General features: G+C 37.6%; 1 protein-coding gene across 1 annotated transcript in view; it reads left to right on the forward strand.

Moving 5' to 3' along the window:
• NRXN1 (neurexin 1) overlaps positions 1-26,108 on the forward strand; it is a 1,670,321-nt gene that overhangs the window by 385,551 nt on the left and 1,258,662 nt on the right. The gene's annotated exons all lie outside the window — the stretch shown is intronic.

Consider the following 26,108-nt stretch of genomic DNA (forward strand, 5'->3'; position numbering starts at 1 on the left):
ATTCTACTTCCATAAAGAGTTAAAGCCTTGGAAACCCAGTGGGGGTACGATGAGTCAGAATTAACTCAATGGCAGTGGGTTTTTTTTTTTTTTTTTTTTTTTTATGGCCTTCCAGAAGAAAGAACAAATCAGAAGTACAGCCAGAATACTCCTTAGAAAAAAAGATGGCGAGACTGTCTCACTTACTTTGGACTTGTATTCAGGGGGGGACCAATTCCTGAAGAAGAACAATATGCTTGGTAAAGTAGAAAGTCAGCAAAAAAGAGGACCATCAGTAAGTAGATTGCCACAGTGGCTGCCAACAGTGGGGTCAAACATACCTACTATTGTGAAGATAGAGTAGGCGCAGGCAGCATTTCCTTATGTAATATATGGGGTTGTTATGAGATGAATAAATCTGTCTTGGAAGACATGGAGCCAGATTGCTACTCGGAAGCGAGAATGGCCAGACTTTTCTCTCGTATATTGGTCATGTTATCAAAAGGGACCAGTCTCTGGAGAAGCATATCATGCTTGGTAAAGTAGATGGTCAGTGAAAAAGGGAAGCCCTCAGTGAGATGGATTGACACAGTGGCTGTGACAGTGGGATCAAGTATAGCAAGGACCGTGAGCATGGCACAGGACTGGGCAGTGTTTCATTTTGTCGTACATGTGGTTGCTATGAGTTGGAAGCTACTCAATGGCATCTAACAGCAACAATGGCCCCAAAAGTTGATGAAGCATTTTAAAAATTGAAAGGATGACATTAACACAAAAGAATCCTGTAATATAAAGTGCCTTGCCTTGTATGTTATTGGCCTTAGGGACAAATCCTAAATCTGTTTCAATTTTCCATGTAAATGATAATATATAATTTAATTCCATTTAAATATAGCTGAGATAACTTAATTTGAAAGAAGTACAGACCAAATAATTTTGTAAAGTAAATCATTCTCTAACATGTGTTCTTAAGTCTTGATAGTTTACATACAAATTTTATTTTGTTTATGAAGTTTCTGTGGAAATATTCAAACTTGTGCTTAATGATCACAACACAAGCTGAAATATGAAGGGACATATGTTGTTCTCATTTCTGTCTAAATGACAGTCTAATTGTTCAGTTATTAATTTAAATGACCTATTATGCATTAGGTCCATGATAATATTTTGGAATATTTACTTCATCTTAGATTTTAAGCTTCTAGAGGTCAGAAGTTTTTTGTTACAGTGCCAAACACTATAGCACACCCAATTAAGCAACACATAAATACATTTTTAGAGATAATGACTCCAATTCAAACAGAAAAGAATCACCCTGAGTAAATTTGGAAGTGTTTACATGGAACAGTTGACTTTTAAATAAGACATTATAAAGAGACCAAATGTTTGAGTTGAAACAGAAGTACAAAAACAAAAGTACTATGGCAAATATTTTTTGTGGTCTTCCTTTCTGTTTGTACATTGATTAACTAATTGGAAAGGCTTCTCACTATAGTTGGTGGTGAACATCTGGGCTGACCCTGAGAGTGTCTACTAATAAGCCAGCCCTTGTATCTTTAAAGGTAAAGCTCAAAAAATAATTACAGCCTTCATTCAGAGTTCTGTTAGTTATCTGCAAAGTCATAAACATGGGGCCTTAGGAATTCTCACAGCATATGTTAATGGATTGACACTCTCAACTCCAACACTGGATTACTAATAATAGTTACTTTTCAGATTGTAATAGAGTATAAAAGTGAAAAGAAATCTCTATAGAATCTAAATTCATCAGGCAGTCACGAAACATAAGTTTAAGGAAAAGATGAGATTATCTCGGGAAGAAATTGTTTGGATGGCACAGAGCCAACAAAAATACAGAATTGCTAAAATTTTGACTGTCCTCTGGGGTCTCACATGATAAAGGAGGAACAATTCTTTTTGTCACTGTTTGAGGATCATACTGCATTCAAAATGCTATATATTAACTGATAGACTATATTATTAGATGGTCTGGGTGGAGAGTGAAATTCAGGGGAAGAAAAATTCATATCACACAGGAAATCAGACCATCTTGGAACTATGATAAGGGAAATTATATTACCTGTTTATATTCTATTTAATTTGTGCTTGTTAAGGCAAAGGATGAAGTGGAGGAAGGGGTAGGCAAAGTTATTGCATTTAGGAATTTACATTCTAATAGTGAAGACAAAACAAGGTAAGAAAGTAGGCAACCAATAGCTATAAATAGATCTGTAGGTTTTACGTTTGTTTTGATTGTTTTAGTTTGGATCAGACAATAGGTAATTTAGAAATTGTATTGGCTGGGGAAAAGGAGAGAAATCTATGCTGCATAATAATTTTCATTATAACAAGAATTTCATAAAAAATGCACAGCTATTTATGGATGAGAAAGAAGTGAGAGATACAAATTACTCATACTCTTGAAAAAGAAACTAGGACTTGAGCTATTGACCCTCCAATTCAGTTTACTGGTCTGCTTTTTTTTAAAACCAGGGATTTTGTCAAAGTTGAGATTGTTTCCTAAAATACATATTAAAAACACGACATTCATCAGTTGCTTATTTATATACCAGTTTAAAGTAATTGAATTATTTTCCATGGTTTTTAATCTGTATATACCATATGCCATATATTTAGTAGAGTTTGCATGAACATTATATTATTAAAAAAATACTTTCAAGGGAAATTCACAATGAGCTGTAATACAGTCTCAAAAATAAACAGATGCAATGTGTCATGTATACACTGCTATTTTTAAATTCTGCCGCTCCAGAGCATTCTATATGGTTGAAGAAACCAAAATACGGTAACAGACATATTATTTAAAAGCAATGTCCTAAAATCAACCCATGTGTTGAATTTTGTGGTTCAACCTATTTGTGTAAATTGCTTCAAAGTAGATCTTTTGGGCTTTTCAGGAAACTTAATCTTTATTGGAATTTTTGTGTCTTTTTTTTTTAATTTTTGCTTAAAAAGAATGCTTCTTTAGTGATAGTGATGAAATTTTCACATTGAATGGTCTCAAGTATCTTTAGAGGAAGCAAATACGGTTTAATTTTGAAAATCCTCTATAACAGGCTATTTACTACTTGTGCTAATCTCGGTGTTTATTGTATTTTAATTGGATACATTCATTGGGTAGTCTTAGAGGAAAAAAGCATTAGGGTACCAGTATTCCTTTCGATAAGAGTTGATATGAAGGTGAATTTAACAGGCAGGTTGTAAGGGGGTTACATTTCCAGGTAGCCTAGATACTGAGCATGGCCATGGCACTGGGCCTGTTTCTTCTCAGCAGTGCTCTGTGGGCAGTCCTTGTGTTGCTTGTGGGCGAGCAGAGACATTTGTGTTGAGCAGAGTGTGACTCCAGCTGTGTGACCCAGCTCAGGGCCATGGAAACTCAGGCTTGCCCTTCCCTTCTGCCACAGTGTCTCAGTATAGAACAAATGGCCTGGAAATCTGCCCTCTCATTGCTTCTGCCACCTCCAACCCCATCCCACCTGGATTTTGAGGTCAAAAACCAGGCCAATTTCTCTAGTGAGCTCATCCCCCTGAGCAAAGGTGAAGGGATTTGCACTTACAGCTTCGGAGAGCACAGGATTAGTTTGGGAGCTCACTGAGCGTAGCTACTACACTGCACCAATGTTTCAGATTGTGCTCTCATTGATTCTCTCTTATGAAACATTCTGGAAAAAGAGGTGGAATAGGGCTATGGGTGGTGAAAGTCATTTATTTCAGGCCTTCTATTTTGTAAGCCTTTTTTCCATATATTTTCCTCCTATGAAACCATTTAATTTCTTATACTCTTTCTGTTTGTCTCATTGAAAAATAATAGTAAATGATAACAGCTGCAAATGAAGAAACAAAACAAAGTATGAAATCTGAAGAGAGACCCTTTGAACAATGGCTGAGAGAGTTGACCAAATAAAAGTAATGAGAAAGAAAAAAATGACTTTTTTTTTTCTTTACATGGAATAAAAAGTACTGATTAGGGACTAGGGTGTCTAAGAACTAGTCTCATGGGTAAAGGAAGTGAAGCAGGTGAAATAATTATACCTAAGCATAACTGAGATTTAATAGTACAGTCTATTAGTAAGGAGCTCTGGTGGCATAGTGGTTAAAGCGTTTAGCTAACCAAAATGTTGACAGTTCAAACCACTAGCCACTCTACAAGACAAAATGTGGCAACCTCCTCCTGTAAACCTTTACAGCTTTGGAAACCCTACTGGCCTGTTAAACTCCATCCTAAAATGTTGTGACGGCTCAGAATCAACTTGATGGCAGAGGGTTTCCCCTGCCTCTGGCTCTGATTCTTCTGTCAGTGATATTTTTAAGAAAACAGACCAAGAAAGAAAGAAAAGCCTCATCCGCATGTTATCAAGTAATGGTTCTGCTCTTTATTTGACAGGATGAGGACAAGGTTCCCCCCTTTTCCCTATTTGTATGTCATTGAGTTGAGCCTCCTTGTGCTATGTCTAATAAGTTAACAACTACCACCTATGTACATTAAATCTGTGAGAGAAGCCATTTTATTTTACTTTTTTGTAACACCTAGCATGGTGGTGGGCTCACTACATGACAAATATTTAATTCATATTTCTTGCTTGCCCTGGACACTGTAGAAAGAATCCTAAAAGTCCCATAACATATCCTGCCCAGCATTCTGTTGGCATCTCCCATTTTAGGTTGAGTTGGGTTGTTCCCTACCAAAAAAAAAAAAAAAAATCTCACTGCTATCAAGCTGATTTGACTCATAGCAACCTCTCCTTGGGTTTCTGGTATTTCTATGGAGATTGTCCAACCTTCCAAGGAGTGGCTGGTGGTTTGAACCACCCGCCTTCTGGTTAGCAGTCAAATGCCTTAGGCATTACGCTACCAGCGCTCCTGGGTTGTTCTAGGTTGTTCTTTACTTTATCTTTTTTCATGTCTAGAACATTGTAGGTGTTCAAAAACACTTAACAAATGAATGGATATTTGTATTTTTATCCAAGATGCTACTTATTCCACAAATCCTTCACTTAGACTTTCTGGAAACCCTTAGCATTTTTTTGTTACTTTTCTCGTGGGCAATGTCACACGCTATCCAAGGTTCTAATGCAGATTCTTCTTGTTATAAGTAATCTACTCCAAATTTATCTTTGTATCATTTCTAATGTACAACCATACCTAAAAACAAAACAAACAAACAAACAAAAAACTCATTGCCATCAGGTGGATTCCAACTCGTAGCAACCCCCATTGGATTTTCAAGGCAATAAATCTTTATGGAAATAAAGTGCCCCATCTTCCTTCTGCAGAGCACCTCGAAGGTCTGATCCACCAGCCTTCTGGGTAGCAGTCAAATCACCTAGAAATGCTATTTAAATTCTTGTCGCCATGTTTTAGCTTACATTTTGTCTTTTTTTTTTTTTTTTCCCAACCTGTTCCTCTGTTTAATTTAAATAAATAACCAACTAAATCCCTCCTTTTCTAGGCAACTTTTGCTGACAATTTGGCTCATATTCTCTTGACTTTTCTCTCAACTCATGTATTTCTGATTAAAAATACCATGTTCACTATTTCCACCTAAACGACCAAAAGGTAGGTTTCTGAAGGACAAATATTATGTAATTCATTAATTTATTCATTTTTTCCTTCATGCTAAGTTCTTAAACAATTGAATTGTGTGATTTTTGGTTTTTGGAAAATAATTCTGACAAAAATAGAGTGAATTTCATGGGACAATGAAACTGAAGATCATTGAAAACTTTTCCGTGGTGACTTTCTTTGTTTTGCTATGTAATATCTCACCATCATCCTTTTAGGCACTCTCTTAAAAACAGTGTACAACCTCTTTTTCTTTTCCTGTCTATTTCTGTCAGCTCTAAAGTACCTTATCAGTTACTTTATTTATGCTAGTGCCTGATTCAGTTTGGCAGAGGTTTAATGAGTGCCTACTCTGTACTAGGGCAGAAATAGGTATTGAGGATTCAAACAACATTAAGACATATGTCCAGAAACTCAGGATCTAGGGGGCTTAGACTACTCCAGGGCCATATTTGAGAATATATAAATGTGCATGGAATGCCCTCAGTATTGAGAAATGCTCCTTTCAAAGTAACCATTGTTTACTTCCAGTAGGACTTAGAGCTAATTTTAAGCCAGAAAGTTTACTTTCCTCTAATCTCTGCTTATCCCTGCAGCTCTGGAATGTTGACAGTTTATTCACAGTCAAAAGAATGGACTAAATTCATTTTCTACAGTTGAGACTAAAAAAAAAACACTAATTAAAAATGAAGACAGTTGAGTTAAACTGAAACACGTATCCCTAAATTTCAGCCAGAATACAATAAATATGTCTATTAATTAACAATCTAAACCAAAAAAAAAAAAAAAAGAACTCATTGCCTAGTTGGATCTGATTCGTAGCAACCCCTCTTTGGGTTTCTGAGGCAGTTCACTACAGAAGTAGATTGCCCGATTTTCCTTCTGAGGAATGGCTGGTGGATTTGAACAGCCAGCTTTCTGGTTAGCAGTCAAATGCCTTAGGCACTATGCCACCAGATCTAAGCAATGACAAATCCTGTATTAAGGCAGGTCCCAACCATATTTGAGCTTCCCTGTCAGATGGACTCTAGTCTAATGTAGCTGAGAGTAGATCAATATCAAGACAAAAACATTTAATTGAGCCAGAGTTAGCTGATACATCCTTGTAACTCCTGTTAATATTCACACACATACACATACATATATATGTGCACAGAAATATACATACTTGCATGTTGTAATATAAATCTCCTCCATAAAAGTAAAAGGATAGATCCTATTTTCTGAGATTGTTTATTATTATTATTTAAAATTTTTATTGACATTCTTGGATTCTGCTAAAGTACTGCAATGTTGTTATAATGTTACTGCCCTGACAAATCTTGTCCATCTGTCAGGGCACAACAAAACCAACTGGTGGATGTTTCAAAGCAGCTGTTAATGGCAGCATCTGATTAAAATTGCTACCTTACATGTACAAGAGTAGAAATTAAGTAGCACTGCTACAGAATACAAATACCCTGTATTGGTGGTTTTCTGGCTGCCTTGGCTTCTAACCCTCAGTGTAGACAGTACAATTCCCAGAGATTATTTGTTCAACGTTGGACTTGGATTTTTTGACTTCTGGATTCTGTGCATGGTGCTAATTTTTTTTTTTTTTTTATTTTGTCTAGGCTGTCAGTTTCTGACACTGCATAGTCCTCTTAATTTCCTATTTCTTCCCCAAACAGATGCTCAGATTTTTCAGAGGTTCATGGCAATAATTTTGAAGGTTTTACAAAAGTGTAAATTTTCTTTATCATCATAACGAAGTTTGACAAATAGTCCTGAAGGATCAGGTAGAATTTCCTTTAAGCTGAGTGAGTTGGTTGTAATCAGCCTGTTTCCAGGCAACGGATCCCATTGTTACTGGGTTCTTAATGTCTCTAAAGCTGGAATCTCATTCTGCAAAGGGTGAGAAACCTTGGGAGAAAAAATGCAGAGAAAGTGATTTCTCACTCCCTCTCTTTTAGACAAACCACTGTGAATTGTTTTTGACTGAAAAGTTTATCTTCCATTTGCGTTTACCAAAATGTATAATATTTCCACAAATAAGCCACCCAGAGAAATCAGACCTTGCCCCAGGGTAATGATGTTAGTGCATTAGAGAGGCAGCAGATTTCCTTGCTAGGGATGCAAAGAATGTCTGTGATTGAGTTAGATAACACATCGGTGATCCTTAGACGCTTGCTTTGCCTGCTGTTGCTTAACTGCAGTTTTTTTTTTTTTTTTAAATTGTGATTTGGGTGAAAATTTACAGAGCAAATTCACTTTCCATACAGCAGTTCACATACACTTTGTCTCATGACATTGACTACAATTTACCCCAATGCAACAGCTCCCCTCTCGCTCCCTCCCAATAGTTACCTCTTCCCTGTGTCCATCCCTCCATGCACTCCTGTCCCCTGAGCTGTCTCCCTGTGCATAAACAGACTCTCTTTCTCCCATGATTGATCTTGCAAGGAGTGTATCTACCTCAGGTAAATGTTCAACTCATATGTGTGTCTTTTGTTTGGCTGGAAGCCACAGGTGTGGGTTTGATTCCAGATCTGAAGGGCAGCCAGGGGCCATAGTGTCAGAGTTTCCACCAGGCTCTATCAGACCAGCAAACCTGGCCCCGCCGCTTTTTATTCCAAATGATTTTGAGTTTTGTAGCACATTGTTCTCCCTCTCTATCCAGGATCTCCTACATAGATCCCCTCCAAGTTGTTGACAGTGGTAGCCAGGCACCATCTAATTCTTCTGGTCTCATAGTCGTATAGGCTGTGGATCACATACCAGTCACTAGGACTAATTGTTTCCATGAATCTTTGTTTTTTTTTTTTTTCATTCTTTGCTCTGGATGAGGAGAGACCCATTGTTACATCTAGATGGCTGCTTGCAGGCTTTTAAGATCCCAATCGCTACTCGCCAAAGTAGGAGGTAGAACGATGTTTTGTGTAGTATGTTATGCCAATTGAGTTGATGTCCCCTGTGACTATGGTACCGAGGCCACCAGTTCAAATACTCAGTCCCTTTGGGTAGCTGGCTGTGACCAAGAAGTGACTACAACCTTATCCCTTGTCAGCTCTCATATACACCTGGGAATTCTTACAGATCATACAAATACACTTATAAGACCATTGTCTGCCAGCCCTATACTTGGTCTTGGGTACATTCCCTACTTCATAGACATACCTAATTTAACTGCAGATTTTGAAGGCTCTCCCCTAGAGTTGGAAAGATAACCTTGTGTGTAGTCTAAACCATGAGCACTTGAGTGGTGATGAGGTAATGAGAGTCTCCTAAGCAGAAACAAAAAGCCATGGTCTCTATTTGCCAGCATTGGCATAAACTGAAGTTTAAATAATAATTTCTGGTTTTCTGAGCTTGCTTTTAGGGAAATTTGAGGTGTTAATATTTGTCACTTGCCTTGTTTCACAGGAAGCTGGACAGAGAAATGTTCCTGGAAATCCACACAGCAGTGTGGCTGTTTGTGTTCAGGCTGCTTGTGTCTGTTATTGCTTTTGATTATCATTTGTTTATCACAGGGTATTTCTTCATCCAAATTCATTTTGGATATGTGAGGAGGGAGTGGATGCAGGGTGGGAGGCTGTAGGGAATTGTGTGCTTTTGATATGTAAAAGTTCCCATGGGGGATGCAAATGTCCCACCTGGAGATTTTTAGTGACTCAGTGACAACCAGCCATATCTTCCACAGAGAATCTTCTCTGAGGATACTGAACATCACTAAATCCTAGAAAATTACAGCTAAAAGTGACACTAGAGACCACCTAGTCAAATGCTTTCCAGTTACAAGAAAGGCAAGAAAGGAAACAGAAGCCCAGATAAAATTGGTTCTTTCCCTGAACTCATATATTAGTTATTACCATCTTTGACTAAGATTTATAGCTCATTATTTCTGAGTTCAGTGCATTTTCTGTTAGAACATTCTATATACTTCTTTCCTTGGTTGGGAAAGATACTACAGAGAACTCTGAAAAAAGTGGCCTCAACTCTTCTTCCTTTGCATCTGCCATGCAGAGATCGCCATTGTCAGATTCATGAGAAAAGAAATTCACAAAATGCATAGTCACCATGCTTGAGCACAAATCATGCTAAGAATTTGAATACGGAAAGTGATTTTGTAATTCATCTGTATTTCATCAAATGGAGAATATGATCAATTTTAGGCCTGGATTATACCAGTTGAAAAAATTTAGCACTCACAATCAGTAAGTCTGAATTTTTTTTTTTTTCTTTACCCTTTTTTTTTTTTTGATGTTCAGCTATATATTCTGGATATGATTGTAATAAAACAACATTAATTACATGCCCTTATTTGTATTACACATATGGCTCAGGGTTAAGCATGCATTAGTAATGTAAATTACACTGCATAGGTGAATTGAGATTCAAATAAACTCAACATAGGAAAATATGACCATCTTATTCAGGGAATTACTCACTTAAAGGAAAATGTGTTGTTTAGCAAAGATATTTATCATAGTACTGTTAATGTACTCCTACATTTCTTGTTGTATGAGACTATGACCTTCTCAAGGTTGGGAGCTGTTTTCTATTCATATGTGCATCCCAAGTGCTTTAGCATAGTACCAGACATAGAGTAGGCACTAAATTAATATTTATTGAATTGTCTGATACAAAGTCCCTCTGCCAAATAAATGTTTAGAAGGACAGACTAATTTCCTAAACATTTATTAGAAATACATACAATGTTAGACAAATATTGGACCCTTTAGATTTTAAAATGAATGAAGAAGATAAGCTCTGTGTATTCAAGTTTACATCTAGTAGAGGGGAGGATGTATAATAAATAATTACATTACAAGTGGTAGGTACAATTGCAAAAACACATTATTGTGTAAAATCAACATATATATATGTATATATATAATTGCTGAACTTAAGACATTTTTAATTTTGGCATTGAAGACATATATGTCCACAATGTCCATGCATTCATTACTCCCTGTGGCAGTTGTGCTGTATCTCAAGTATAACTAAGCAAGATATAAGAAAATCCCCTATCTACAGCATTCAGTATGGTGAGATTTCTTGAAATTAGCTAACCTGTTTGCTCAAATTCTCAAATTAGTCAAAACCTGGAGCCATTTGTCTAATCACTTTATTTAAGGCATTTCATTACTTCTTCTTGTTGTTATGTGCCTTCTAGTTGATTTTGACTCTAGTGACCCCAAGTGACACAAGAGAACTGCCCTATAGGTTTTCTAGGAGCTCTGGTAGCATAGTGCCTAAGGCACTTGACTGCTAATGAGAAGGCTGGCAGTTCAAACCCACCATCCACTCCTCAGAAGGAAGGTTGGGCAATCTACTTCCATAGTGATACTGCCTCGGCAACCCAAGGAGGGGTTGCTATGAGTCAGGTCTGACTTGAGGACACATAATAACAACAACAATGTTTACAGGAGGGATCCCTAGCGCTGCAGTGGTTAAGCCGTTGACTACTAACTGAAAGGTCCGTAGTTTGAGCCCCTAGAGGCTCTGGAGCAGAAAAGACCTGGAGATCAGCTCTGATAAAGACTATCCTTATAATCTGCATATCCAAGGTTAGGCAACAACTAACCACATTAATTGAACACATCTCATGACTCTTCTACTCCATTAGTAACACTAGAAGTAATATGGAACTTTTTTAAATCCTAAAGCCTTGTTTGGTCTCTAAGGAAACTTGCAGCCTTGTTTTGCCCAATACCTCCTCCTCTCCTATGATCTCCTCAGCTCTGTCCTTGCTTTACTCAAGGATATTATCGGTCCCTGAGGATTTTGTTAAAATGGAGATTCTTCATCCTTTCCCCTGGGACTCAGTACTTCAGTATCTGGCCTCAAATAGGCATTTTTGCAAGCAGTTCAGCTGATTCTAAGATCATGCTCTCTGAAATCATTCAGTTCCCCACCTGCCCCATACCATTCATATAAGCAACACTTCAGCTCATAAATCATGTGGAAAATGCTTAGCCAAACATATCAACATCCATTCCTGTCCCTCCTGATGGATAGAAACCACTCTTGGTCCTCCCTGATTTCTATGGCTCTTGGAAGAAATGTAAAAGCAGGATATTCTGTAAAAAGCCTTCTTTCAATCTTAATGCATCTGCTTTTTTAAAATTTTATTTTGTTGTTATTGGGAATCTACACAGAAAACATGCACCAATTCAATAGTTTATACATGTACAATTCAGTGACAGTGATTACATTGTTTGAGTTGTGCAGTCATTCTGACCATCCTTTTTTGTGTTGTTCCTCCTTCATTAACATAAACTCATTATCTTCTGAGTTTCCTATCTTCTCTTGTGAGTTGCTGTTGTCACTTTGATGCCATATAGATAGTTCTTAAAAGAGCATCTGTGCTCAGGGCAGACATTTTTACTAGTTAAGCTAAACTATTGTTTGGTTTTAAGAAGACTTTAGGCATCTTCTTTTAAAACGAATATAGCTGTGATTCATGATGGTTGAGAGCACTCTTGTCAAATGCGAGCTCTAATTGTCTAATTATCTGCCCAGATGGAACAGGCCAGCTCATTCAAAATATCCTTCCTCTCCTTAGGGAATAAGACCAATCAGTCACTCAGATTGTTAACTTTGATTTTGCATGTGATCAATGGCAAGGAATTAATTTAACATATTGCTGGTGTATATCAGTTTGTCTGCCGGTATCTTTCCATTTCTCTCCCACAATAGCTCCCATTCTGTTGAGCTTCTGAAGGCTTTAAAAAGAAAAAAGAAAAAAATGCTGACTCATTGTTTTTGTTAATTGTTTTTCACCTGTTCCTCCCCTCCCCTCCATCCTTAACTCTGACATCCAGATTTCAGGGAGACATTTGTGAGGAGCATGGCTGAAATACTGTGCAAGTGCCTTGCTGTTCTGGATACGCTTGTCTTCAGATAAGCTCTGTTGGTGCATGTTGATTACAACTGCCAACAGTGTCTTATAGTGCATTCTTTTCCTTTCTCCTCTCCCCCTAGCATGCACACACCTCACTGGACTTTGTCTTGGCTGGACTTCTCCCTCTCCAACACCACTTGTCCCCTTCTCCAGAGCCAGGAGTAGTAATGTCAAAGAAACAGGGAAAAGTGAGAATAGATAGAGAAGTAGCTAGGCAGTGCTATATTTTCTTCCCTAAGGCATTTGACTGCTAACCAGAAGGCTGGCAGTTCAAACCCACCAGCCACTCCTCGGAAGGAAGGTTGGGCAATCTACTACTATAGTGATACTGCCTCAGAAACCCAAGGAGAGGTCACTATGAGTTGGATCCGACTCAGCAGCAGTGCGTTGCATTGCGTTAGTGAAAACCTGCATTTGTATTCTTCATGTCTGAAAGGAGCTCCAATCTCTTCTTCTGTCTTCTCTCTGTACAGCTAGGATTAACTACAATTGTTGGGTTATGTTCCAGAAAATTTAGGTAGTTTCTCTTTTCATTCAATGTTGGGGCTATGGACAAGGGAGTCCTTGTAAAGTCTATCAGAGTAGGGGAAGGAAAGAAAAATTTTTTTTTTTCCTATCTTTCTCAAATCAAGTATTTTAAAAGTTCTGTAGCATGGTTATATTGTTTTCATGGAAAGAACTAATCTTTTGGTGGCAGAATAATTATCATAGAAGCTGTTCTGTTATCTGTTTTTACCTTTTTTGTTGTTGTTCCCTCTACAAATCAACCTTTGCAAACTTGAGGCAAAGTAAAATAGGAAAAATTAGGTATTCCTTGTGTTTAAATAACAATAACATTAGCAATTTACAGACAATTGGATTTTCAGGTATATTTATCTGCAGATTCCACAAATACATGATTAACATTTTCAGTGGGAACTATTACAGGTGTGCTCCTCTTGGGAAACAAGGGGCCTTTTTGTATTACTTACTTAAAAAAAAAAATAAAAAAATTGAAGCATGCAACAAAGGTCTTGAGCATTTTGACAATTTAGTGATGATGAACTGGGTAGATGGGGTATGACTTTCAGATTCATGACGATCAATTATTCCTTCAGTATTTTTTTTTTTTTTTTCCTAAAACTCCTTGAGAAGCAAGGCATCATATGGTCTGTGCTCTTGTCTCTACATCTAGGATGCCTGGGCGTAAGGGCAGCTACTAACGGTATAACTTGGGATAAACTGCTGAACTGCTCTGAAACTGTTTCTACATCTGTAAAATGGGATAAGCAAATCACACAGAGAGATTGTTTGTGACAATTAATAAAAATACCTGAAATGTACATAGCACAGCATCTGGTACATAACAAATGGTCAATAGATGTGACTAATTTTCACCTTCTCTGGAGCCAGAGCTGAAATAGTCGGTTGCTAAAGAATTATTGGCCTCCCCAAAGACTGTTTATTTTGAAACAGCATTAAATGTCAAGTTTTATTGGTTCATTTAAAGTATGGTTTGGTTGTCCATTCCTCAACCTGAAATTTTTTGCAACACTTTACTTTATGCCATGTCGCCCATAATTCAGTAAAGGCAGAAGTTCGTTTGTTCAGCATTGTATCCTCAGAGCAACAGTGTCTGGCACATAGTAGGATTCAATAAGTATATCTGACAAGAAGGGAGGCAGGAAGTGAGGAAAACAGGACAGAGGAAGGCAGAGAGATAGTTGGTATCCTTGCATGGACTTTTTGCCTGTGAATCACTTCCTGCCCAGTAGAAAAAAGATCTTAGAACAGAGACATATAGGCTTAGGAGATGAGGGGGGAGTGATGTTTCCTCTTAAGCAAAAGGAAGTACTGATGGTTGTGGCACAGCCTTAACCTTCTCCTTAGTTCTAATGCTTTCCTGGGCTGTGTCACATGTCATCTCAGTGGGAGTGTCATTGGAGGGGAAAGTAGGACACTCTTAAGTTCTAAGAGGAATAAGCTAGTGGAAAATTTGTCATAATTCAGTAAAAGGAGGTCTCCCCTCTATTTTTTATAGCAAAATTATTCTGTGGAGGAAACAGCAGGGAAGGCAGGTCACTAGCTTTTATGGGCTTTTTCATTACTCTGTATAGGAAATCTCATAACTGAGTTCATAGAATGAAACATCACCTTCAACTGCAGAGTTACAAGACAGAAGTGAACTGACATGTGCTGGAAGAAAACTAATCTTTTGGTGCTAAGCACATTCCCTATCTCTTTCTACACATTGGCAGAGAACAAAATTGGGAATTTGGTTTCTAGATACAGAAAGTTTTCAACTCATTAATTCCAATGCATCAAGTATTTAGTAGGTGCCTCCTATAATAAAAGGAGCTCTGGTGATTCAGTGATTAAAGCATTCAACTGTTAATCAAAATGTTGGCAGTTCAAACCCCACCAGCTGCTCCCCAGGAGAAACACGAGGCAGTCTGCTTCAATAAAGATTTACAGCCTTGGAAACATGATGGAGTAGTTTCCACTCTGTTGTGTAGGGTCTTTATGAGTTGGAATCAACTTGATGGCAGTGGGTTTGTTTCGTTTGGGGCAGTAATAATAGCAATAAATGATGATTATTTGAAGGAGGAGAGGAAGAACCATGAATTCAGCTCTTACTAGGCATTAATTAGGCTATAAACTTTATATGTGTTATTTAAGTACCACAAAAATCCAATGTGGTAGTTATTATCAGACAGCTGGAATTTCTGAGCCCTAGAAAAAAATAAATAACAGGTAATTAGTGATAGAAGTGGTACCTGACCCCATCTCTCTCTGTCCATAAAGTTAAAATCCACAGTCCAGTAAGTGTTTGGACAGGCAGGAAATGAAGTAACCAGTTGGGGCAGATTAACAGTAACACCATATTAGACTGTCACAGAGCTTTCAATGACAGGATTTCATTTCTTCTTGCAGAAACTCTGAGAGGTTGATAGAGAATGATGCAGTTAATCTTATTATAAAGCTGGGAAAACAGGCCCTAAAATAGTTTGATTTGTTCACATTGAAAAAATTTTTGAGTGTGAGTTTAACAAAACTATTGGATTTAACTTTTCCACCAAACTGCACTGTTTTGCTTTACTTTCTCATGTTTTTTCAAAATGTTTTGTTTCATTTATTCATTCATTCATTTTTTCATTCATCCATTTAACCAGTCAGTCATTCCCTAATGCTAGATACAATACTAGACATTCAGAATACAGACAAACAAGTAAGTAAATAAAATACATGAAACAACTAAAAATAAGAACTTTCTTGGCTTACAGAGCTGACGATTCAGTAAGATGATGAAAGAAGCTAAAGAGGTAATTAGAATGTGATAGATTGTAATAAGGGCATGATAATGGTCATGCTATTGGAAAAGGAAAGAAAGATACATAAAAAACCTTTAGGGGTCAAGGGAAGCTTTAGGCAGAGGAAATATATGGAGAAGATCTTAAAGTTCGGAGGGAACTTTTGGTCAGGCAAGGGAGAGTAGGAGTCAGACAGAAGGAACAATGTGCAAAACTTCTAATGAAAGAGACTAGTACTATTTAGAAAACTGTAAATAATACTGCAGGGCTGCTGACATTTAGAGAGTTGAGCTAGGAAAGGGGGAAAAGAATAGTGGATGGGCACAGAGGGGCTGAAAACCTAGAAAAGAGCCCCAAATAGGAAAAGTCCCCTTCACTATGTTACTGAAGGAGCTCTGGTAGTGTAATGCTTAAGGCATTTGACTGCTAACCAGAAGGTTGGCAGTTCAAACCCACCAGTCACTCCACAGAAGGAAAACTGGGTGATCTAGTTCCGTAAAGATTTATCACCTCAGAAATCCAAGAGGGGGTTCCCATGAGTCAGAATCGACTCGATGGCAGTGAGTGAGTACCTTACTGAGAAGTTTGGACTTTATCTTTGAAAGAATAGATAGGCACTGAAGGTTTTATCAAGAGTGTGAAAGAATCAGGCTTGCATTTGTGAAAATCACTGAGTAACCAAGATGGAGAACAAAGTGGTTGGTTGGGTCATGTTTAGAACAGAAGTGGAGATGAGAAAACCAGATGGGTGGTTATTGGTTAAGAGATGAGAAGCTCATGAGTTGAGGCAAAAACAGTGTGAGTAGATAGGTGGCTCCTGCATAGAGGCAAGAACAAAGGCACAGACAGAAGAGGCAACCACGAAAGGACTGTCCCACTGTGTATGCCCCATCCACCTGGCCTGTTGCATCTGACATGGAGGTATCTTTTTTTTTTTTTTTTTAATTTTGTTATTGAAAATATATGTAGCAAAATATACACCAATTCAACAGTTTCCTCATGTAGAATTCAGTGACATTGATTACATCCTTTGAGTTGTGCACCAATTCTCATCCTCCTTTTCTGAATTGTTCCTCTCTCAACATAAACTCACTATCCCCAAAGTTTCTGAGCTAACCTTCCAAGTCATGGTTGTCAATTTGATCCCAGGTAGATCTTGAAAGAGCACAATGTTCAAAGCAGATATTTTTTACTAGTTAAGCTGAACTTTTGTTTGGCTTTAAGATTTCAGATGATATTTTTGGTTTAAGCTTTAAAGATTCTCTCAGGGCAATCAAGTCAAGGGTTAATTCACCCTCCATGGCTCCAGAAAATCTGGAGAATTCAAATGAGAATTTGAAACTCTCTTCTTCATTTTCCTCCTTTTATCAGGATTATTCTACAGAACCTGTTTTCATCCTCTAGTATTGCTGTAACAGAAAATATCACAAGTGGGTGGTTTTAACAAACAGATTTATTCTCTTACAGTTTTGGAGTCTAGAAGTCCTAGTTCAGAGTGCTGAGTCTAGGAGCTGGTTGAAGGGCCCTCCACCTTGGGCTTCAGCTCTGCCTCTTGCTTCTGGCCCACTGAAGGTGGGGGCATCTCTTAACTCAGACAGGTGCTGGCTGCTGAAGCTGACAAGCCCAAGGTGGACAAGTAAAATGGCAGAGTCCAGAGATCATCAAGAAACACAGCAGGCCACTCCTTCAAGTCCAGAAACAGTCCCAAGATCAGTAGACAACATGGGAGGCCACTCACTGATGACTAGGCCAAATTCAGTATTCACATGTGCCAAGAAACTAGAGACCTTTCTCAAATCTTCTTCTCATGTACTGGAAGGAGACCACATCTCTAAGGCAGCTACTCAGCTGCTCACTGTAGATTCCACCATGGAATTGATTACCAGTCTCATTACAGGGAATCACTACATGCAGCTTCCCTGCCCCTCAAAACCAGGCCCAGCCAAGCTGACACAACCTTAACTACCACAGAATCTTTAATCAAAATTTCAATAATGATATCCAAGCACCATCCCTTTCTGTTCTTAAATCAAAGGAGGCAGTTGTTCACGGAGTCAGTTAATCAAACATTCCATATCCTCTTCCTCTTCCTGACCCTTCTTCTTCCTCTGTTGTTTCAGGCAAATAGGGACCAATTATCGTGCCTTGTATGGCTGCTTGCAAGCTTTTACTACACAATGAACTAGAAGGTGGAATAGAAACACTAAAAATGTTATTAGGTCAATTAACTGAGATGTCCCATTAAACCAGGACCTTAAATCTCCAAACCGAGGAACCAAAACCCATGAGATATTTAGTTGTACTTAAGTAGTCTCATCAGCTACTCTTTTTCTTTTTTTATTATTTTTTTCATTGTTTAAATATTTTTATCACACAACTTTTGCCAATACAACTTTTTATAGGTATACAACTTATTGAGAGCAACTACATGAATTATCTGTACAACTCTACTGCTAATCAATGTGATTTTTACATAACCATAACCAAACTCAGCACACCATAACCATAACCACCACCACCCCCCTTCACCCCTCTGTCCTGCCCCTGGTCACCACTAATAATTTTTGGTCTCCATTACAACATTTGTCAGTTCTTGTTTTTTTTCTTTAATATAAGTGAGGTTATACATTATTTGCTATTTAGTGAATGATTTACTTCACTCAGCATAATGTCTTCATACTCCTTCTATAGTGTAGCATGTATCATAACTTCATTTCTCTTACTACCTGACTAGGATTCCATTATACATATGTGCCACATTTTATTTTTCTATTCATATGTTGGTGGGCATTTAGGTTGTTTCCACCTTTGGGATTTTGTAAATAGTGCTGCAGTGAACATATGGACATTGGTGTACAAGTTTTCCTTTTGATTTTCTGCTTTTAAGTCTTTTGGGTGTATACCTTGGAGTTTTGACATACACTCCTCCCCACCTCAACACACACAATTGAAAATCACTGCCATACTGTGATTTTATTTATTTCTTTAAATACAACTATTGAGATCTGAGATGTATTTTATGATTTATGATGTATTTTATGATTAAAATGACTGGATGAGATGATGAGAGTAAGTGCTATTAATGTGAATGATAGCTTACAAAGAAAGGTGCTGGAAGGGACAGGTGGTTTTAATGGGTAGAAGGAGAGCCTCACAACAACTCTAAAAAGCCTACTGGGACAAATACATTTCCTCCTTAGAAAAATGTTCAAAAAGCAGATGGAATTCTGCCTAGGTTGGAGAAATAGATAAAATTTGAGCAGGGTATGTTGGAGGGAACAAAGAGGAGAGCCTGAGCAGAAGCCTACAACTGGAAACGAGAAATGTATGACTAATATTCTTTCCATGTGCCATAAAATACAGAGCTCCTTCTCTGAATTTACTAAGGCTGAGTACTCTGGACTCTCTCATGCTGAAGAAAAGACATGTTGAAACTTGCCTAATAATTCAGTGAAGGGACAGATCCTTTTTCCAAGCTCCCAGTGGAATATTGAACACCAACTTGAGGCCTTTGAAGAATAATGATTTTTTGAAGAAGAATAACAATTGACATGTTTGAGTAGCACAGGATCAGGCTGTGTGCAGTGAGATCTTTAAAAATGACCTAAGTGCAGTCACCACTAAATAGAGTTTCTTGAAGCGTAAACTGAGTCTATGATCTGCTTGTGCTGTAGTTGTAATTCTCCTACAGTTGGCTTCCTAAGACCTTCCTCTCAAAATAACTGGTTGTACTATGTGTGATACAGAAATGATCTTCACCCTGATGATCTTTGCTTGTTGTTGACTAATTAAATGGTATAAATAAACAATCAAAAACAATTTCATTACAATGATGGTGCTAAATGCTGATCAGGACAAGTTCCAGATTAATTTACCAACTCCTGGCCATAGTAGTTCCCACCTCATCTGTCCACAGAATGAACCAGTGTAAGTATATTTACCCTCATCTCCTTAACTGGTACAAAAATGGACAATAAGAGTTTATTCTAGGACTTACTGATTTTCCTAATTCATTAGCCCTTTCATAATTTATGTCTTGGATTTTTACATGTATTATTTTCAATGTACTGTCTCCCCCTCCACAACCTCCCCTTAGGTAAAATTTTACGTAGCAATTCATTTTCCATACAGCAGTTCATACACATTTTGTTTCATTACATTAAATTGATTGCAATCCCCATAATGTAACAGCTCTCTTCCTACTTCCTCCCAGTAGTTACCTTTTCCCTGTTTCCTTGTTTCCTATGTGTTCCTGCCCTCCCTGTGCTAATACTACCTTTCTGATCTCCCATGAATGATTATTCTAAGGTGTGTACCTACCTGGTATAAATGTTCACCTTACATGCCTGTGTATTATTTGGCTGGAAGACATAGGAGTGAGTTTAATTCTAGGCCCAAAGGGTAACTAGGGCCATAGTCTCGGAGTTTCACCAGTCTCTGTCAGAACAATAAGCCAGGTCTTCTTGATGATTTTGAGTTTTGTTCCACCTTTTCTCCACTCTGTCTAGGATAAAGAACTCTGCTGGCATGGTGCCTAAGGCATTTGATTACTCACCAGAAGGTTGGTGGTTCAAACCTGCCAGCCACACTGCTGAAGGAAGACAGCAATATACTTCCATAAAAATTTACCACCTCAGAAACCCAATGGGGGTTGCTATGAGTCAGAATCAACTTGATGGCTGAGTTTTTTTTTTTTTTTTTTTTTCTATTTAGGATCTCCTGCACTGATACCTGTCTGAGTGGTTCTCAGTGGTAGCTGGGCACCATCTAGTTCTTCTGGTCTCATGGTTATATAGGGAGAGGTGCACATGGTCTACTAGTCCCTTGGACTAATTGTTTCTATGCATCTTTTGTTTTCTTCATTATATTTTGCTCTGGATGAGGAGAGAACAAATATTATGTCTAGATGGCTGTTTGCAAGCTTTTAAGACTCTAGTCACTACTCACCAAAGTAGGATGTAAAACAATGTTATTGTGTAGTATGTTAGGCCAATTGAAGTTGATGTGCCCTGCAACCATGGTCTAGAGCTCACAGAACTAAAATCTTGCTGCCTTAGGATGGTTGGCTGTGGATATTAAGTTATCATGATTTTGACTCCTGTTAGTTCTGTTTATATGGATACTCTTACAGCATATGTAATTATGTATGTAGAAATATCATCTGCCAAATTTCTATATGGTCATGGGTATATTCCCTTTTTCTCAGACATATCTGATCATTCAGCCTGTCTACCTACGTGTCTATGCACAGATTAATATGTGTTATTACTGACAATGCAGTATTAAAAAAAAAAAAAAACACTGCCATCAAGGCACATCTGACTCATAGCGACCCTTCCTTGGGTTTCCAAGGCGGTATCACTATAGAAGTAGATTGCCCAATCTTTCTTCTGAAGAGTGGCTGGTGGGTTTGAACTGCTAGCCTTCTGGTTTGTAGTCAAATGCCTTAAGCACTACACCACCAGAGCTCCCACAATGCAGGATTGTATGTGTAAAAGGGTTTATCTTTTTTATCTGTACTTCTTGTGCACCTCTGTCTCTCCCTTTTCCTTAGTGTTATTTTATTGGTCACCCGCTTTTGGTATGTCACCATTCCCTTCACCCAAATCAATAGCTTCACCCACTCTCTTAGCTATCTAGCAATTTTCGCTCCCCTCCCCTCTCATCCTTGGTAACTGACAAAGAAAATTTCCTTCTATATATAAACTTTTCCTTGACTTTTTCCAATAGTAGACAATACAATATTTGTCCTTCTGTGATTGACTTATTTCACTCAGCATAATGTCTTCCAAGTTCATCCATGTCATGAGGTGTTTCATGGATTTTACATTATTCTTTAGTGTATCATAGTGTTCCATTGTGTGTTTGTACCATAGTTTGGTTATCCATTCCTCTGCTGATGGGCACTTAGGTTGTTTTAATCTCTTTACTAATGTGAATAGCTCTGTGATGAAAGTGGGTGTGCATATATCTACTTTTGCCCTGACTCTCACTTCTTTAGGATATATACCTAGTAATGGGATTGCTGGATCAAATGGTATTTCTATTTCCAACTTCTTAAGGAATCACCATACTCATTTCCACAGTGGTTATGTGCGTCCCATCAGCATGTATGAGAGTCCCAATCTCTCTACATCCTCGCCAGTCAATGCACTTTCTTATATACTGTCTCACTGGATTCTCCTCAGCTGCTTGATTGTCTTATCTGATAGGTCCAGAAACTGAAACAAATTATATTCCAAATCATATTCCAACATAATGGCAATTGATCCTTGATTACTGGCTTAGTTCTTCTTTTATGCCAGCTTTCTTGATATGTGTAAATTATCTAGAAACCTAGGATGTGAAGCCATACTCCTTGTGTAAAGCATGCTCCTATAAGTGACCTCAGAGTTTTGGAAGTCTCTGAGATTCATTTTCCTATTCATGCCACTTCCTACTTTTTAGCAGGAATTTGCAACCAGGGAAAATTCTTGTCAGCTTCTTCCAGGAAGTAAAAACGAAATCAGAAACACTCTGAGAACTCTCACTCATCTGTTTCATGAAGCTAATCCCAAAGCTACTGGTTTGGGATTTACAGGTTCTACTCTGAAAACTCAGCCACTGAAAACTCTATGAACACAATTGTACTATTACACACATGGAGTCACCTTGAGTTGGAAACAGACAGCAAGTGATTTTACTGGTATTCTTAAATCTAAGTATCTATCTGTCTGTGTATCTATCTATGAGTGTCACTCACTCTTGCCTTAAAATATACATAAGTAGTATGTGGTTTTCATCCCATGTTCACTATTAATAATGATTGATTTATTATAAGAAAGAAATGAAAAATGTTAGCTTATTTAGAAGTCACCTGTATGCATCATTCCTCTCACATTTTGGCTTTTTACCAAGAGTCAATGATGGCTTTTTTTTTTTTTTTTTTGGTTTGAAAACACTCCTGTTGTTAATAAACCCTGTGCACAGTTTCTGATAAGTACCTTTGGGCTATAATAATTTTATGGGATGAAAACTTGATTCACCTATCACCTTGGTAATTTAGTTCCAAAGTGCCTTGGGAAGCATCCTCACATTGGAATAGACTACATTCATACTATCACGTCATCTTGGAAACAGTAGCTTTGTGATTAGCTTCATGAAACAGATGAGGGAGAGTTCTCAGAGTGTTTTTGATTTAGTTTTTATTTCCTGACAAGAAGCTGATCTGCATGACCTGTATGGACAAAAGAGACTATATTACTCTAGAAGGAGAAACAAAGACAATTAATTCCTGGGAAAACAAGCTAACAAAAAACTCAGTGTAATGAGTATTTTACAGTGGCTCATAAGAAGGAATCATAATCAATGTTTGTTTTCTACTGTTTAATGAATGGAATTTCATTACAGTAAATGATAGATAAGTCTTTACCTTTCATTAGCATGTAGATTTGGTCTTCAACTAATTAATCTTGGTCATGAGAGAGTGAGCAGTTAACTAAAGGTCGGCAGCTCTAAGCACCATAACTGCAGCTTCTCCATGAAATGACAAGAAGCATAAAGAAAAGAGGCCTCAAAGTGCATGAGTCTAGGAAAGGGACATTTGCACAAACCTGGTGAGGTCTTGTTCCTGAGTTTGTTAGAATTCTTATTTTAGTTATAGAAAACTTTGAAATTCTCACTGATCCTCTTTAGCAACTGTAGGCTGTAGACATATCTGTAATAAAGCAGCGCAGGGGAGCTGGCATTTGCATTCTAAAAGTCTATAGATTCCTTCAAGTTAGAGAAAGAAAATAAAGGCATAACATTTGTTACATATGCCTCTTGTGAGGCCATCAGGAGGTATTATGGGCTAATATTGGAAAAGGTTCCACTTCATGGGAATAGGGTAGTCAAATGTTACTTCTCTTCAGAGCACTGGTCTTATGAACCCCCAGCCTTTTGAGGACCATCACTACTTGGGCTCAGGTCTAGCAACAAAATAGTTAAAAGTTTTGCCTGGATTCAGGTATAAGAACACTAAGCACTACTTGCTTAGGTCATTTTATTGGGAACTTTTTAAAAGGGGGAGTATTGAACAAATAACATTTCATTAGTATTGAATTGTTCGCTCATACCAGAGCTTGTCTGGTTGCAAAATTATTATTAATATGTTTTCTTTTTCCTCTTGCAGTCTTTTCTATACTGAGGGTAGTAGTAACAGTAGTAGTGGTGGTAGTATTTTTCATATTCTATGAGGGTTACCTCTAAGGTCTGTGTATATGTTATGACTTTTTTTTTTTTTCCCTTTACTGCTTTTATAACCATTTCTGCCTACCTCAGGTACCCGAGGATGGAGTGAAGTTTCCATGATTTTTGTAGAATTCTCTACTTTATCTACACAGTGGAGAGATACTATATGCTTCCACATTTAAAAAAAAAAAAAAAAAAACTCACTGCCAATGAGTCGGTTCAAACTCATAGCAACCCCCATTGGGTTTCCGAGGCAGTAAAACTTTGTGAAAGTAGATTGCCCCATCTTCCTTCCATGGAGTGGCTGGTGGGTTTGAACTGCCATCCTTCTGGATAGCAGTCAAATGCCTTAGGCACTAAACCACCAGAGCTCCTCATGTTTCCACATTGTAACCCATAAATAAAGAAATCTTCTTTAGGGAAATATTGACTTCCAAGTGTCACCAAGAGAATCATCTCATTCAAAAACAAAACACGATTTCATGCATTAGTATAAGCTGCTGCTTTTCTTTAAAGCATTTTCTAGCCACAGCAACACAGCCATTTTTGCCTGAGGTATTTGACTGCTACCCAGAAGTTTGGGAGTTCAAACCTGTCAGGCACTCCACAGAAGGAAGACTAGGCAATCTGCTTCCGTAAAGATTTACTGCCTCAGAAACCCAAAAGGGGTCACTATGAGTCAGAATCGACTCGATGGCAGTGAGGATTTTTTTTTTTTTTTTTTGCCAACTAAAAATTAGGCTTTCAGTTTTTATACATTAATAACCAACATGTAAGGATTGCATTTGTAATGACATAAACCAAAAAAACAAACTCACTGCTGTGGAGTTGATTCTGACTCATAGAGACCCTTCATTGGGTTTCCAAGGTGGTATCCCTACAGAAGTGTATTGTGCAGTTTTCCTTCCGAGGAGTGGCTGGCGGGTTTGAACCACCAACCTTCTGGTTAGCAGCCAAATGCCTTAGGCACTATGTTACCAGAGCTCCTATGTAACACTATAATATTTATTTATTTTATTAGGAGCATACAAAAAATGAAACACTTTTCCAACAGAAATAAATCTGGATTTTATGTCCAAGACTTTTTATATGCATATCTAAACAACAAAAACAATAAGATCATATTGATTTAAAAATAACAGAGTATTTTTCTATCCAACTACCAGTTTTTGTTAACTGCCTATTTTTCTTTGTGTAACTAACTTACTTATGATTTCACTATTATTGGATATTTAGATGGTTTCCAAAGCTTTGCCATTTCTAAATAATTCTGCAATGAACATCTTTATGCAAAAGTAATGTCTGCATGTCTTTATGATAGATTCCATGATGTGAATCACTAGGACAAAGGGTGTGAATGGTTTCAAGCTCTGGATATATCTCTTAATAAAATACTGACAGTGCCTATATTTAATGCTTTCCCATTTATCTAATAAAGTTTTAGTGGCTTTCTTTTCACTCTCTTTGACTTGTCTCTAAATAAATGCTGTTTAATGTACTCAACTGATGATAGGTTATACACTGACATCAAGAACACAGTTTGCTTTACTCTAGACTTCACCAATATATTTGTGAGTAAAATAAAATAAAAAATAATTTTATTTTAAGTGGAGCCTAACTATGAAGTAGAGGTGACACTTGAAAACATTATGGTGAATGCAGCAAGTCAATCACAAAAGAACAAATACTAAATAATCTCATTCATATGAAATATCTACAATAGGCAAATGCATACAGACCAGAGTTATTAGTGGTTACCAGGGGTGAAAGAGAGGAGGAGAGAAGGAGTCATTGTTTGGGAAGCATTGAGTTTCTGTTTATGATGGGAGCTTCAGTGGCAAAGTGCCTAAGGCATTTGACTGCTAACCAGAAGGCTGGAGGTTCAAACCCATCAGCCACTCCTAACGAATATTGGTGATGATTGCATAATCTGATTCATGTAATTGGTGTCACTATACTGTGGAGATGAAAAACATTGAATTGGCAAATATTGTGTTATATATATTTTTATAACAATAATAATACAGAAAACAAAAAAGAAACAAGTGACAGACTCTCGAGTTTACATGCCTCCATTCTCTCATTGCTAAGGACGTGGACAATAATCCTAAAAAAATATCCCTTTGGGAAGGAAAGGGATTATAGCATAAGTTTCTGGT

The sequence above is a fragment of the Orycteropus afer genome, unplaced genomic scaffold (genome assembly GCF_000298275.1).
Source record: "Orycteropus afer afer isolate SDZICR_OR568_19922 unplaced genomic scaffold, OryAfe1.0 scaffold00284, whole genome shotgun sequence".
NCBI classification, from domain to species: Eukaryota; Metazoa; Chordata; class Mammalia; order Tubulidentata; family Orycteropodidae; genus Orycteropus; species Orycteropus afer.